This window comes from Sturnira hondurensis, unplaced genomic scaffold, assembly GCF_014824575.4.
Source record: "Sturnira hondurensis isolate 20B ecotype Veracruz unplaced genomic scaffold, ASM1482457v3 Scaffold0006413, whole genome shotgun sequence".
In the NCBI taxonomy this organism is placed as follows: domain Eukaryota; kingdom Metazoa; phylum Chordata; class Mammalia; order Chiroptera; family Phyllostomidae; genus Sturnira; species Sturnira hondurensis.
In genome coordinates, this window is record NW_028079044.1 from 44751916 (window position 1) to 44768583 (window position 16668).

A 16668-nucleotide genomic window follows, 5' to 3' on the forward strand; every position below is an offset into this window, starting at 1 on the left:
CATTCTGAGGTACTGGGGGCTAGGACCTCAACAGAAGAATTCGGGGGACACACAGTTCAACCCACAACAACCACTATACTACACTGTCTTTCATGACTCAGATGGGCACAAAAATAATAGGAATGTAAGAGAAGGAGCTACGTAAGCTCTCGGGAATGGATAAACAAATGAGTGCGGGAGGTGAAGGGCAGGGAATTATCTCGAGCTCCTGGAACGGAGCAGGGCCCTGAGGAAGCTGAAGGAATGTTTATCAGGGTTCTTGGCCATGGGAAACAGAGACGAACATTAGCTTCTCAGAGCAGAGAGATTATATATATTGGGGGAAGAACAGGAAGAGACTCACAGAATTCAAGGAAAGGGTGAAAAACCTGGCTTGTGAATAAAATAAGTGAAAGCTATTCTCAGGGGTCCAGGCAGGAGGAACCAAAGGAGGGCCTGCTCTGAGTGCCTCTTCCAGAATGAATTCATTCCAGTTGCTTCTGTTCTGAGGCTCAGATTCTTGGGACAGGAACTCCCATGGGGATGGCTTGAGATGTGAGTCTGCTCCTTTGCTTGTGGAGCCCAGGATCCATGGAATTACATGCCCAGTGTTATGCAAGCCCCCTAAGAGAGACCTAAAAGAGTAAGCGGACAGCTGATTCCCAGAAGTGCTCCACCTTAATAGTTACAGGTTTTCTAACTAAACCCTGAGGTCTGGAGACTGCATATAGGGTTGGTAGCCAGTACCCTGAAGAGAGGTCAAAAGGCTGTCATCAAGGATGTGAGGGCAAATGCTGAGTAGGCAACAGAACTACCATGGTGCCATCCTGATAGTTTGGCTAGGGAAACTGAGGCTGTTTTAGGCACAGCTCATAACTGAAAAGACCTGGGACTTAGGAGAAGTTCTGCCAGTTCTGAATGAGGCACCCCATAGAGCATCAGCCTGCCCCATCCTAGGGTGAATAAACAAATACATGAGTAAATATATAAATAGACAAGCAAGCAAACAATACACGACAAGGCTAGAATTTTAGAATTCTATTCCCTCAATTTATATATACTCTGCCTTCACTACTAAATTGAAGTGAAGGCTGAGGTATGCTGAATAAGAGAGCCTTCGCTGTTTGGTTACCATTAATATTCAAGAGCAGCCTGGAATTCACATAATCCACTTTCTGCAAGATAAAACTGAGTTCCAGCATTCCCTCCTGTCGGTTCATCTGGGCCCTGATGCGATGAGCAATTTTTGTGAGCTCCCCTTTCTGCAGGTGACCTCTCTTTTCCTGCCTTTTGAATTATCAAGTCTACCAGGCAGAGGCCACGTCCAACTCTGTATTTGCAATAGCACTTGCTATATTGATAGACCCTCAGCATGTGAATTAACGTGAGCTCTGTGGTAGGTTTGTCCTGTATGGGAGGGAGGGAAGGCTGCAGTTCTCCATTTGGGAAAAAGATAATTGAGATGGAGTGGGGAGAAGCAAGACATCTTGCAAAGGGTATTCACTGTCCCCAGTCATATGTCCAGTGCTATGCAAGTCCCCCAAGAGAGAGCTAAAAGACTAAGCTAACAGCTGATTCTCAGAAATATTTCATCTTCACAATTACAGGTTTTATAACAAAAACCTGAGTTCTGGAGACTGAGTTTAAAGGCCGACTCCCAAGGGCACATCACTTCTGCAGTATTCTTGCTAAAAACCTATAAGCCCATACTAATTATGAGAAAAACATCAGATAAACCCAGACGTTCTACAGGATACCCGGCTAGCACTCCTCAAGAAGACTGCCAAGGTCGTGAAAAATAAGAAAGCCTAAGTAACTACAATAGACCAGAGGAGAATAAGGAGACGTAACAGCTAAATGCAATGTGGTGCCCTGATTGGATGCTGAAACAGAAAAGAACTGTACGGTACTGAATAGCGTGCACCCCCCCCCGCCAATCTAATGTTCATCCAATACCCGTGAACATGAGCTCACTTTGGAATCGGTTCCTTGCAGATGTAATTGAGCTTAGGTGAGGTTATATTTGATTAGTGTGACCCATGAAACTGGTATGACTGGTGTCCTTTTAACAACAGAGAGGTTTGTATCAGAGACACTGACATAGGGAAGAAGGCCGTAAAAGGATAGAGCCAGAGACTGAGATGATGCATCTACAAGCTAAGGATCTTAGTCTGTTCAGGCTGCTGCGTCCAAACACCAGACTGGACGGCTTGCGGACAATAGAAATTTGTTTCTCAGTTCCGCAGGCCGGAAGTCTAAGGTGAGGTGGCCACAGGGCCAGGTGAAGGCGTTCTTCCAGACCTCAGACTCCGTGTAAGGAGGAGCCCTCATACCCTAATCACTCCCCAAAGTTCCCGCCCCTTAATACTATCACACTGTGCACTAGGATTTTGACATAGGAATCGAGGAGGGACACACACACTCAGACCATAGCACCAAAGGTCTCCAAGGATTGTCAGTATCACCACCCCCCTTTCCCCGAGGCGGAAATCGGCAAAGAAGGCGTCTGGCCTAGAGCCTTTGGAGAGGGCATGGCCCTGCTGACACCCTGGTTCCAGCCTTCGGGTCTCCAGAGCTGTGAGAGAACTCGACACGATGGTCCTGAGCCACCCAGGTTCTTTGTTACGGAAGCTCTAGAAAACTACTATACGGACGTTAATGGGAACGAAGGAAGAAGTCAAGATAGGAGCTGGAGTTCAGTTCATGTTAACATGCTCCTGTTGGTCTCTTAGTTTGACAAATGTGTCACCATAGCATAAGATGCTGACAGTAGGGTGAACTGGGTGAGAGACACACTGGAATGTTAAGTGCTATCTTTGCAAGTTTTCTATGAATATAGAACTATTCCAAAATGAAAAGTTTATTTTGGGAGGAAAAAAAGACCACTTATGGGCTGTGTCATCTCTGGATGGTCACCTCCCTAAGCTTGGGTGGTCTCTTCCCTAAGATGGAGATAATAACAGTCCTACTGAGGGCTGTGATTAAAATGCGATGATGCATATAAAATGCCTAGCACGAGTCACATCTTTTCTCATTTTGGTTCTGTCCCTTGGTCACTTTGCCAGTCCTTTCACAGTCGTGTCACAGTGAATTTGCCCAGTCTGTGCCCTCACCCATGCCGCTGGTTCAGATGTTAACAAAGAACACGAGGGAGGCCGGCAGGCTGCTGCTGGAGTCAGCAGCAGTATCCTCGTTGAAGAGGGATAGTCTCCCACGGCCGCGAATCGAGCTAACTCATCTGTTACATCCCAGACTACGTTCTAGGCACCCTATGAGTCGGCGTTCCTCACGGGCTCACTAGCTGAGTAAACTTGAAAAAGAAGTGAGGCTAGTCTAGGGCAGATATGATGCTTTCCTTATCTAATCACTTTTTACAGGTGGTTACAGGCAACACCCTGGTTAGATGGAGTCGGGTTCACTGGGTTCCAACCCTAGTGTATCATACCACTTACAAACGGTGTGCTGCTGGGCACATCAGCTACTGTCTCTAAAACTCAGTCCTCCAATCTGTAAAATACAGACAGAAGTCTTTTCCGTATACAGTTGTTTCATAGATTACATTGAATGATGCATGCAAAGAGCCTGGCCATAGTTCTTTGCATATAATAAGCACTGGTGCTATCAGTGTGTGTGTGTGTATCTTGTGAGCATATGTGTGCATTTTCACTCTGGTCCAGTGATTGACACATTAGCTGACACACACCCATGTTTGTCCAAGAAAATAAAATCCTATACAAATGAGGACAAGAAAATAAAATCCTATACAAATGTGGATGGAGGAGACATTGTGATTTGACCAAGGTCATGGTGTAGGAGAAAAGCAGAAGTACCAGTGAGACACAGGATTGGTGATGTGTAGGGCACTTAGTTTTCAGGGATCTTGGGAATAACCTAAAGGCTTTGATTTTGTAGATAGGGAAGCTGTAGATAGCGGGGCTTGTCTGGGGCACCAGGATTTGTTAGTGATCAATATTAGACCTCCAGCTCGTGTGTTCCAACTCCTAGTCTAGGCTTTTGTTTACTTCCGAATTCTCAACAGCACCTAGCAAAACCTATGCGTGGGGCATCCAGCCTTCCCTCAGGGCAGTGACTGGCGATATCTAGGATTTCAGAAGTCAAGGGCAGCTCTGTGAGTTGTCAGACCTTTGGGCCAGGGCTGTGAGGAGGAGGACACTGCAGTGAGGGCAGCTTTGATTAAATCACCAAGCTTTGCTGTGAGACCTGTGGCTGTATCTTAATGTAAATACTGAAAAAGGCACAGTAATCCCAGAGTCTTTGGCCCACATGCATCACAGCTGTACTGTGCTTGGGCACCAGCGAGGCTGCGAGAAAAATTCCACCCCAGCTCTGCCTGCCTCACTCACACTGTGGAATTTTGAGCAAATCACTTCTCCTGTCTGTGTTGCAGTGAATATTAAAATAATGGTAGTAGAGAATTTCAAAATACTTTATGGTATTCAAACAGACATTTTGACTCTTAGCCACTGTCTCATTTGGGATTCTCACAACCACCCTTCAGGTTATTGTTGCTATTACCGTATTAGAGCCCCGAGAGTACAGATAAGAGGACAGGTTTAGTGAAACAGTGCATCGTTTTTATCAACAAATATACATTACCACAGTGAAAAGAAGCCAAGTATATAGATGCTAATATTTGCTGAGCCTGTATTGCTGTTCCAAGTGCTTTGAATGTGTTGGTCATTTCATTCTCACAGAACTTGAGGAGGTTGGTGACCTTGTTATTCAGTTTTATTCTTAGCCACTTGCCTGAGGGCACAGAACCAGGAAACAGAGGGTCAGGAAGTGAGTCCCTGCACCCCAGTTCTTATCAGTTAAGTTAGAACAAACACGGCCTCCTGCTAACCAATGAGCTTCTGAGTTAGGAGAAAACACGCCTGCCTCCGGAAGGAGCTCACAAACAAGTTTGAGGAAATTGCTATGTAAATAAGATCATTACAGGAAGATAAAAAAGTGTAACATCTGAGGTCAGAGCAATAACACAGGAGGGACTAATATCAGTATAGTGGAGCATGGATTAAAATCCGAATGTTCATTTTTTTCCCATCGTTTGATAAGAACCAATAGTTACAGTTCAAAGAAAACGTTTCCAAACCCCTTCCAGCCCGCAGGCTTTGTTCCAACATGAACACAGTGAGACTTGGTCTGTCATAAAGGGAAGTGGGGACCACCCCGCTCTCCAGGGCCCTGCTCCCCCCACCCCCCCCACCCCCCCCACCGCCCAGCTGCTGTGAAGGGTCACCAGAAAACATTCTCTTCCACCGGCATTAGCAGTGGTGGCCTGATTTAATAAAATCTCAAGCTCACTTGCTTTCACTAGTGCACACTTAATTAGGGTCCCTTTAATCCCCCTAGACATTCCTTCTCAATAAGCCAGGTGTTGGCTGCGACATGAAAACAGTGCCCTGTGATGGAGGGTCTGCCCATAAGCCTCTGGGTCTTCCAGACATGCAGCAAAGGTCAGTCCGCTCTCTGGAGGACACCGGAGCTCACGAAGCAGCCCTCCCAGGACTGTCTCCGAAAGACGCGGTCAGACTTTCCACACCTACTCCGTTTCGGCCACAAACATCATGGAATGCACTTGGCCCAGAGTTTTGAGGATAAGACAGATGAGATGGCAATTAGAAAAAAAGCAAAAGATGAAGTTTTATTCCTAAAATAACTCTTAACATTCAGCTGTTAAATTTTACTATTGAGCTCAGAGTACGTGAGGTGAAATTATTATAAAATATGCCTGTTCCCACAATGTGACTTCCAAATGCGGTTATAGTTCTCTGGCTTTTCCAAATAATCACCAGAGTACCCACTAACCTATTGACAGAAAGCCTGACGTTTGAGACCTCCCTGGCAATTGCTCTAGAAGTGTACCCCCATATTTATCCCACCTAAGGGGAGGGAAGGGGTTGACTCTGCTTCTAAATAGCAAGGGGACAGAGAACACGTATCTACTGTCACCTGTCATATCTTTTTAAGGCCACATTGTGCCATCATCAGACTGGCCCTGCGTAACTTGACACCTGATGTACATCTACTGCTACTAAGATGACCTTATTAACCTGGGTTGGCGATTCAACTGTGTGCCACAGAATTTTGTAAATACGCGATTCCTGACTGTTTAGTCAGGGACACTGACCTCTTGTCCCTTTCAGGGGTGTCCAACCTGCAGCCCACGGACTGCATGCAGCCCAGGATGCTATGAATGCAGCTCAACGCAAAATCATAAATTTACTTAAAAGCAGTTTTTGTTAGTGTTTGTGTATTTAATGTTTGGCCCAAGACAACTCTTCTCCTGGTGTGGCCCAGAGACGCCAAAAGGTTGGCTACCCCTGCTAGATTGTCGAATTCTTAAAAAATACCAACAGCCAACATAACGATAGCCATCCAGTATTAGTGGATCAAAATTGTACCTATTTTTTTTTGTCAGAGTGGCAAAAAATACATTTTTTGGTGTGTTGAAAAATTTTAGTGATTAGTTTATGTGTACCAGGAGATGAAAAAGGTCAGAAAATCACTGATCTAGGTCATTGACTAGAGTACAGAGAATTTCTGTGTTGGACTATGAACTTGGCCACTTGGTCCCCAAATTTAACCAGTGTACTTGGGTCCAGCTTCAGCCGCTAGTTAGCCCAAACCAGCTCTCGTCTATCACCTTCCACTTAAAGTGCTTCCATGAGCCTGGGCCACCCCAGTCCATCCTGGCCCCTCTCTCTAGCTTCATATTTTCCTGGCCTCTTTTTGTCCTTGGACTATTAATGCAAATGGGTCTTCCTTTCCATTCTCAGGGATCAGTTCAGCATGCCAGAGGCCTTAGCAATGGACACCTTGACCAAGGCTATACCCTTGTCCATCACCACAACTTCTCATGGATGCCTGTTTATGCTAAATCTATGCCACTGAGCGAGTTATTGAATAACTCTCCTTTGGAAAGAGATCCTCAGACTAAATAGAATGGCATAAAATTGACCTTGGACAAAGTGGTCGGGCAGGGAGGGACAATAGCAATAGTAGAGTGATAGATGGCTTAGTGTACCTTTTTCTCTTCTGGCCTGGAAACCAAGCTGGCCTCCCTGTGGTACCAAGCTGACCAGTGGAGGATGAGCCCAGGGAGGACATGGGGGAGTACTGAAGGGAGCAAACTCTGGGACTGAATTTCTACCCCAACATAATTCATGACTGACCGGTTTTAGCTAGCAGCCCTCAAGTGTGAACTCTTGAGATAGCAGGGCAAGCGAGGCTGCCACTGTGAATACAAATTCAGGCAGGACAACATCCCTGGGGTGCTGAAAGCCCTGAGCCCTTATCTGTGTGTGTTCCAGAGGTCCAGCGGCTGCCCTTCCCAGCTCGTCTTCTTCCAGGGTCCTCCTGGTCGAACAAATCAATTAAAAACACCAGCTGCTGGAGGACACAAACACAGACAGCAGGAGAGGAACCTGGAGGGCTAAGCCCTGTTTTCAGTCACTCTGGGTTTTCTAGCAGGTTCCAAAAATACATCCCCCACCACCATGGCAAACTTGCCTTTGATGAGACAGAGTGTACAGTCTCTAATGTTGACACAGAACAGATGGGACTTTGATTTTTAAAATCTATTCTTGATAGAAGAGAAACAGACATAATGGAGGTTTTTTTTTTTTTGACTTGGGCTTTTTTTCCCCTGCTCATCACACACATACCTAACACTGAGAGTCCTTTGGTTCTCTCTCCCTGTTCCATTGGTCCCTTCTGAAACTGGGAGTCTCTTGTGGCCTGGGCCTTGCATTTATTCACCAGCCAGGTAGGATGAAGGTTACTGCCCTTTGTCCCTTCCAAATGGCTCAAAAGAGCAGCTGTGGGAGCTGCCCACTAAAAGGTTGTCCTCGGACTCAAAGTCAGTGAGGTAGTGGCTGGTCGACAATGATTTACGAAGCGATGGCTGGACAGGGCACGTGTAGGGCACTTATCCTAACTTACTCCCACTCTTACTATATAATCCGGGTGAAGACAATGGGTATGCTTTGCAACGCTGGCTGCAAGACGAGGCCCAACAGATTGCAACCCCTAAGCTCCTCCTAAACAGGCCTCCCAGGGCCAACTCTGGTCACCAAATGTCCTTTCCAGCCCACCCAGTCCCTGCCATCGCAGACCCTTTGAGCATGATTTGTACGTGGAATGTGCGTTGGTGGGGGGGTGTCCACACTCACCTGACTCCATTGCCATGACAACCGTTGTTATAGGGGCAGATTGCAACAGGCACTGTGAGATGGGTTTGGCCTACTGCATTAACCCCGAATTGTTTGATTAAATGGTAATGGGTGTAGCTGGGTAGCTCCTCGAGCCAAATTTCAGATTTCATTTACTCTTCACGTTATTTCCTCCTCCCCCAAAAAGTACTTTCAAGGAAAAAAACGTAAAGAGAGAAACACACAGAGGACTATGGCTTAGGAAAGTGAGTATTCTGCTCTGTGTTGAGAGGGGTTTGGCCTTTGCTCTCAATCAGACAGGCTCCCCAGGTGGTGGGATTGACTCAAAGAGACAAAAGGCAGCCTTGTGTGGGAGAGTGAGTGCAGGGTTTGCTGCCCTCCTCAATCCTGTTTCTTGTCCCACCATTCTCAGAGGACTGGTGGGGGGGGGCACAGCTGGGGAGATTTACTGGTTTATAAAACCGGCAGGATTACAACCTCCAATCTCACCTCCAGCTCTCCCAGATTGTTGTCTCACCAGCACAAGTTAAATTGCCCAAACCATTTTACTGAAAGAAAAATCTAGAAATAGGAACATGTCCCCTCGCACAATTTTTTTTTTGCAGTGAAAAGAACAATATCATACAGAAATTAAAAACTTCACATAATCAAAGGAAACAACATTACTATCTTGAAGAAATATCTGTTCCCCCCATGTTCGTATGTTCCTTGCAGCATTACAGCCAAGACATGGAAACAACTGAAGTGATGTATGTTGATATACATATAGATGTAGATAAAGATTTAGATACATACAGGGTGTGGGAAAAGTAGGTTTATAGTTGTTTGTGTGGAAAATAATCTGACAACTAATAAATAATTATACAAGGATAACCTCTGTGTTACACACACAATTGTAAACCTACTTTTGCTCCACTCTGTACATCTAGATACAAAAAGGACTATTACTCAACCATAAAAAGAAGAAAATACTTTCTGTGGTGGCGTGGGTGGACTGGCGGGCCTTATGCTGAGCAAAATAAGTTCGACAAAGAACGACAGATACCGCATGATCTCACTTCCGTGTGGGGCTGATCTCATAACCACAATCACAGAAACAGAGAACAGCCCGGTGGTTGCCAGTGGTGGGGTGGCCGGATCGAACGGTATAAGATACCTTCTAGTTATAAGATAAATACACTCTAGGGATATCATTAACAATACTGCACTGTATATTTAAAAGTTGTTAAGAGAGTACATCCTAAAAGATTTCATTGCAAGAAAAAAAAACGTAACTACGTTTTTAATTAACAATACTGCACTGTATATTTAAAAGTTGTTAAGAGAGTACATCCTAAAAGATTTCATTGCAAGAAAAAAAAAAACGTAACTACGTTACAAATTCTTACCACAGAAATGTTATAATTTCTTATCACAAAACAATTTATGTTAAACTTATGTGATGTATGTTAACCAAACTTACTGTGGTAATTATCATCATTTCCCAATATACACATATATGAAATCATTATTTTGTACACTTTAAACGAGTATAATGTTATGTGTCAATTATATTTTTATTTTTTAATATATTTCACATGCATTGGAAGCATGTCTTCTTGGTGACATTATTTTCCAGACTCAACACCATGTATATAAGCAAGAGGACACTTGTCATTTTGCTTCCTGTGTTGGGCATGAAGCACCAGGGTACCAGTTAATAAACACTCAGACCTTTTATAAATTGTGTTTAACTGCCATTACTTACTCAATGAGCACTTACTAAACAAGCAGGAAAAGGAAAATGCCCTCAACACTTAGGACAGCAGTGGTGATGATGTTGGGGATAATAACGAGAAATTGCGATTAATAATAGCCTGTGTGAGGTGATCTGACACTTTTCTGATGAGTTTGCCCAAGTAAGGCGGGGGTACCAGAGGCTGATTCAAATCCTATCACTGCTCTGAGGATGGTTATTCGGCAAGTCACACTGTATCTCGTCCTCAGTTTCCTCATCTGTAACACGGACATGAGGACTCCTCACAAGCTGTGAAAAGTACATGAAAAACTCATATGTGAAAGCACTTTGTAAATAGGTTTTGCAAATATAAAGAGGTATTTTCATTATCAGTCATAAAGAACTATATCACTCAAGGGTTAAGGCGTCTTAACTACAAACCATTTATAAAAATGAAGAATAACCAAGAATAAGATATTCTTTTTTTAAAAATTATGGTATAACAAGTGACCACACACTTACCTGCTTAAAACAACACCCTTATAATCTCACGGACATCCAGGAGTCTCATTGAACTGGGTTCTTTGCTTAGGGTCCCATATGGCTGAAATCACATTGTCACCTGGACTGGGTTCCATCTGGTGACTCTGGGGAACAATTTGCATCAAAGTTGCTTCACGTTGTTGACTGAATTCAATTCCTTGGGCTGTAGGACTGAGGCCTCTATCAGCTGGGTAACTTGAGGCGTTAGTACCTATTTCCTTAGACACTTATCCCTCAGCTCCTCCGTCTCAGCAACCTCCTCTACATCAGTTCTCCTCCCTCTCACTTCCCCCTCTACCAGCTGGAGAAAACTCCGCTTGAAGTATTCGACTAGGTCCCCCAGGAAAATGACTCTGGTGATTCACTCAAATTCATCTGCTTGGTAGTCATAACCACCCCTGCAAAATTCCTTTGTCCAAGAATTGTACTCACGAGTGTGATATCTATTGTATTCACATTCCTAGGGATTAGGGCTGAGCATGGGGAAGGGGGCATCTTAGAATCCTGCCTCTCAGAGAATATCAACCCACTGGCAAATAGCTTTGAACACTGCACCACACCTCACAATTAAGATCTGAGGATCCCATTCACTTTCGCTGCAGTGACCCCAGCCCAATTTCTGGCACACAGCAGGGGTTCAAAGTGGTTGTTAGCTACAGGCACAAAGCTTCTTTCGGGACATCTGCTTTGAAATCTTAGCTTTCGTGAAGACAATGAAGAAAACAGAAAGTGTGTTTTATTTTGTCAATAATTACATATCTACCTCATCTCTCTGCCACTTTGTAAACCACCCACCATATCTTGGGCCCGTGAGAAATAATGTTAAATAACTAAATGACCAGAAGAATTTTCCACTTGCCTTTACTCATAATCCCCTTTGACATCTGCATATCAAGCCGTTTTTTAAAGTTTCCTGAGGGATTTGCCCCAGCGCAATTGACTTGCACTGAGTAATGGTGTTTGTTCCCCCTCCACAGACAGGGGCCAGAACTCCTAGACCAGAAAGAGATTGTGCCCAGATCAAAGCAGAATTCCGCCCGAGGCTTTGGAGGACGCCTGAAAAGGGGGCAACTCCAAGAGCCTTCTCTTTGAAAGAATTTAAGAGCTGCACCAGCCTGCGAAGGAATTTGACAGCACAGTGCATCCTAACAGACAGGATTCTAGCTCAGCAAAAAGTAAATGGCTCCTACCAAACAAAGCACACACACACAAATCTCCCATCACCCAGCCGCAAAAATGACAAAGCCGCCACACTGTTGCAAGTTTCCTCCTTGAAAGCTGGATTGACAGACATCGGACTGAAGAGAGGCAGCTTAGTATCAAAGACAGCAGCTGGCGACGTAGCAGAGAGAAACACCCATCTCGCTGTGGGTAAACCAATGTTCTGCTCGGGGCCATTACTGCATTAGGGGCTGGTTATTATTTAAAAATAAAGATCTGCAATGTGCTGGTTATACCTTCACCAGACTGTCTCTCGGGACGATTCTTTTATGATTCTTCGGTTTTCCAAGTTGCACGAAACAGTCTCCCATTAACCATATCCTTGCATTTTCTGCTTACTACACAAGGCCATTTACATAATGGGCAATTGAAGACACACACAAAGAAACAGGCACACACATTAGGTAAATATATGTGTAAACAAATAGCTTGCTAAAGATTAGACACACTTGCAAAATGCAAAACACCTATAGACTGTGGTGGAGGTAGAAGATGAGAGCGAGATGCCTGTATGTTCCAAGTTAAAGAGCAAAATACATTCAGATCATCTAATATTTATAATAGCATTTGCTACACTGTTCTCAGCCTTCTATTCATATTAACTCATTTAGTCCTTCTAGCAGCTCTGTGATGTGGAGATACTGTTACTATGACCTCCCACTTACAGACGGAATTACAGCACAGAGAGGGCAAATAGCAGGGCTGGGGAGCGGGCTCCGGAAGCCTTACCTGTTAGATCAGCGACTGCTACTATACTCAGTGGTGGGCTTTCCAAACTCCACAGCTGCTTGGCTCTCCTGTCTCTAGGCCATTCCTCCTGCTACTGCAACTGGGTGGCCCCAGGGGCCTTGCTCCATTCTTCTTTCTTTTGTTTTAAATGTTAAATTTATTTATTTTATTTTTTAAAAGATTTTATTTATTTATCTTTAGAGAGGGAGAGAGATATCAATGTATGGTTGCCTCTCATGTGTCCCCTGCTGGGAACTGCCCTGCAACCCAGGCATGTGCCCTGACTGGGAATCAAACTGCGATCGTCTGGTTTGCAGGCTCGTGCTCAATCCACTGAGCAATCCATCAGCCAGGGCTAAATGTTAAATTTTAAAAAATATATTTTTAATTATAACCTACATTCAGCATTATTTTGTATTAGTTTCAGGCATACAGCATTGTGGTTGGGCACTCCTATAAGTTGTTTCCATCACTATCTTCAGTACCTACCTATCATAATATTATTGACTATATTCCCTACACTGTATTTTACATCCCTGTGACTATTCTGTACCTACCAATCTGTGCTTCTTCATTCCTTCATCTCTTTCATTATTGCTCCACTTTTTTCACATCTATGAGATTGGGGGAAAAATAGAGCCACTCCTAAGGATAATTAGAATAAGGATTAGTCATGTCTTTATTCAAAGAATGTTCATTGAGCACCTATTATGTGCCAGGCGTCATCCTGAACAGTAAACAGAAGAGACAAGAAGCATACTTTCTAGAACAGGGAACAGACAATAAACAAAAAAACCCCAGCAAAACTATAGCGATTCTACAGCCACTAAAGCAGTGGAGAGTGGGCCTTTTCATGGGGCTGATCAGGTATAAGCCTTTTGGAGTGAAAAAAGGCACATTACAGGCGTAATGCTCTCGTGTGTATCATCTGTTTGCCTGACACGGAGTGGGCAAAGTCAAGTTTTGGCCCCGGGATACCAAGTCTAGCGAGTTTTAACGAGGGTCTGTCTGACAGACCCAGAGTCAATGGTCCTTTTAAGGTAGGTACCCAATAAATGATTTTTTTCCAAGCTGCCTGCACCTGAGGAATTCTCTTTTTCTCCGCATCAACACAAATGCTCAGAAAGTATTTTTTGAAAGAATAAATGAATGTTGCATGAGTAATGTCTGAAGCACAAAGGACAGTGTTTGGCAGACAGTAAATACTCAAGTAACGTTAATTATGATGAATGTGTTGTTTTTATTATCATTTCTGTATTGTTGCCTATGTTTAGAATAAACCGTGGAGACAAGCAAACGATTATGTGGAGCTGTAGGACTTGACAAAGACTTCACTTTTAAAATATATTTGAATTATTTTAAAAACGGCAGTAAAAAAAAAAAAAACCCTCGCATTTGGAAGTGTTAACACATTGGATACCACCGGTTTGTTAACTTGTTTTCGTGCAGACCTCAGAATACATCATCCGGTGCCATCTCCGCGCATATATTTTAACTTCCCTTAAATGTGTCACTGGTTCAGAAGGCTGTAGTTCGGCGCTGGTGTTTATTTTTATTCCTGTCTGTTCCTGTCGGCTCATGTAAAACTGTTCAAGCAAAGATTTTATGGTAGAGTTGTATTAAACATACATTGATTTAATCTGCCCGAATGCAATAATACAAGCTTGGCCAAAAAAAATAAATAAATAAAGAGAGACAGCATAATATTCACTCAACACGGGCGCCCGAACGCGAGCCAGCCACTTCATCTGGTGCTCCACTTAGGCAACAGCAATCTGTTCCGCCCTGGAGGGATGACTGCAGCGCTGGCCGGCGTGCAAAGCTAAAACACTCGGCACAAAACTGCACACCGTATTTTATGGGAGATTTAAGATCTTTTTCATGGGCAATTTTGACCGTGTATGTTTATAGTTTTTTCTTATCTGCAGTCTCAAAACTCCCCAAATCTTTGAAAAACAGCTTTACGGAGGAACTCTCTCGGCTGCAAAGTGTGGGCTGTTATTTATGGTCATTGTTTTCCCATTGTGTTAGATTATCAAAATTCCTCCGCCCCCCACCCCCTGCCCCTTAACTGAAGGTATTAACTAAGGGAGAATACATCCCACTTACTACCTTTATAAATGATGAAAATTCTGGGTTTTACAGGACATCTGACCCCACAGTTTCAGAATAGGGATTGTGGACAGCACCTGGTTTTCAACTCCCTTTCTGCCTTTTGCCCTGATTTCCGAGTAGGACATGTGCTGTAAGAAGGGTTCCTGACCTACAGAACAGCAGCACCGCCGCTCTGCATCCTGCTCAGTAGAGGCTCCCTGCCCACAGCTCTCCTGCCCAAAAGAGTGAACAGGAGCGTGGGAAGCATATAGATGGTTTGTGTGCTTGCTATTAGTTTGGAGCACCGATTGTCACATTTTTGTGTTTACAGTACCAAGTTAAAATAGTTGTGCTGTAACCCACCAACCACGAGGACTGCGTGTACGAACCACAGAGCCTTATTGGCTGTTACAATAACCATAATTATTATCAGGGCTGGTGGTTCATCTTTGAAACCAAATTTCTTACTAGTCTTTCTTCACACTTCAGAAATAGTTTATTTGAAGAGCATCCTGAGATTATGAGGCCAACTGTTAAAAATTGTCCCACCTGCTCCTACGTATCTTATTCTATCATTTGATCGATGCAACTTTATTAATAAAATCAATAACCCTCTAACCAGACTGATCAAATGAAACAAGAGAGAAGGTGCAAATGACCAGGAGCATAAATGAAAGAGAGACCCCATCACAGCCCCAATAGGTATGGAAAGGATGGAAAGGGAATATTTTAAACAACTTCATGCCAATAAATTTGATGACAAATGGACAAATTCCTTGAAAGACACACACTACCAAAGCTTATTAAGGAAGAATTAGATAACTTGAATAGTCTTGTATCTATTCTAAGTTACATTCATACCCATTGGCCCTGATTATTTCACTTTTGAACTCTATTAAATGGCTTACAAAATACAAAGGGGTATTAGATATCTTCAAGAGATAGATGGAAATAATTGCTATCTCACATCTGGTGCAAGTTACAGAATATATAGTTTTCAAAACTCTTCAAACTACACACCAAAAATAACAAGTGAATTTTATTATGTGTAAATTATACTTTGACAAACTTGAACAAGAAAAAAAAAGGTAACTATTTGGGTGTCTGAAACAGCAAACACCAGTGGAGAGAGTGCTCAAAGGATAAGTCTGGAGGGCTTTCTCAGGCAGTACATTCTAGGCCGCGTGGTGGGTAGCACACCGTTTGGGAGGGGGCCTGACCCAAAGCACAAGCTCCATCTGAAGCCACCACAGGGTCCTGCTTTCAACCCCCACCTCCAGGCTCCAGAAGAACACAAATCAGTCTGCTCTCAGGCAGCTCCCTCTTCAAAGGTGAAATATGAGTATTTCCCTTCCTTGTCTACGGCTCCTGTGAGAAGGTGCGTGCCCAGGTGGGCTCCCACGGGGTGCAGAGTGAACCCAGATGCCACCAACAACCCCTTTCCTTGGGGAATGCCCTGCCATTCCCAAATGTGAAAGAGAGCTCTCTAGTGTAACAACAGAAGCCTGAAGAAGTCTTAGAATGTATTTCTTGGCTAAAAGTAAAAAAAACAACAACACACAAACCTAAAGAATTCTGTTTGTCTCCTTTTCACTTCTGGGTCCCCAAATTTTATTAAAGGTTGAAAGTGTCACTTATACGTGCAGTTATCATCATTTTTGCTTTATCTTGTTCTACAGTGGGACTGTTGTGGGCTGAACTGTGTCCAGATCCACCGATCCTTATGTTGAATTCCCAACCCCTAGTAGCTTAGAATGGGACTAGATTTGGAGGTAGGGTCTGTGGAGAGATAATTAAGGTTCGATGAGGCCACTAGTGTTGGCCCACATCCAATCTGACCAGTATCCTTGTAAGAAGAGGAGAGTAGGACACAGACACACATTGGGGAAAACGATGTGAAGACAGAAGACAAAGAGAAAACGGCCATCTGCAAGCCAGGGAAAAAAGCATGCAGGAAAAAAAAAAGAAAGAAACAACTTGCAGATACCTTGACCGAGGTCTAGAATCATGAGAAGGTAAATGTTTGTTGCTAAAGCCACTCTGTGGTTCATTATAGCAGCTCTAAGAGATTCAGTAGTGACTTTCCCTGTCCTGTATGCATGGTAAATACAGGTAAAGCCCCGGGTTAGGGAGCTATGATCTCTACCTTGCTGAACCACAGTAAAGGCAAGAAACTATGAATGAGCTTGT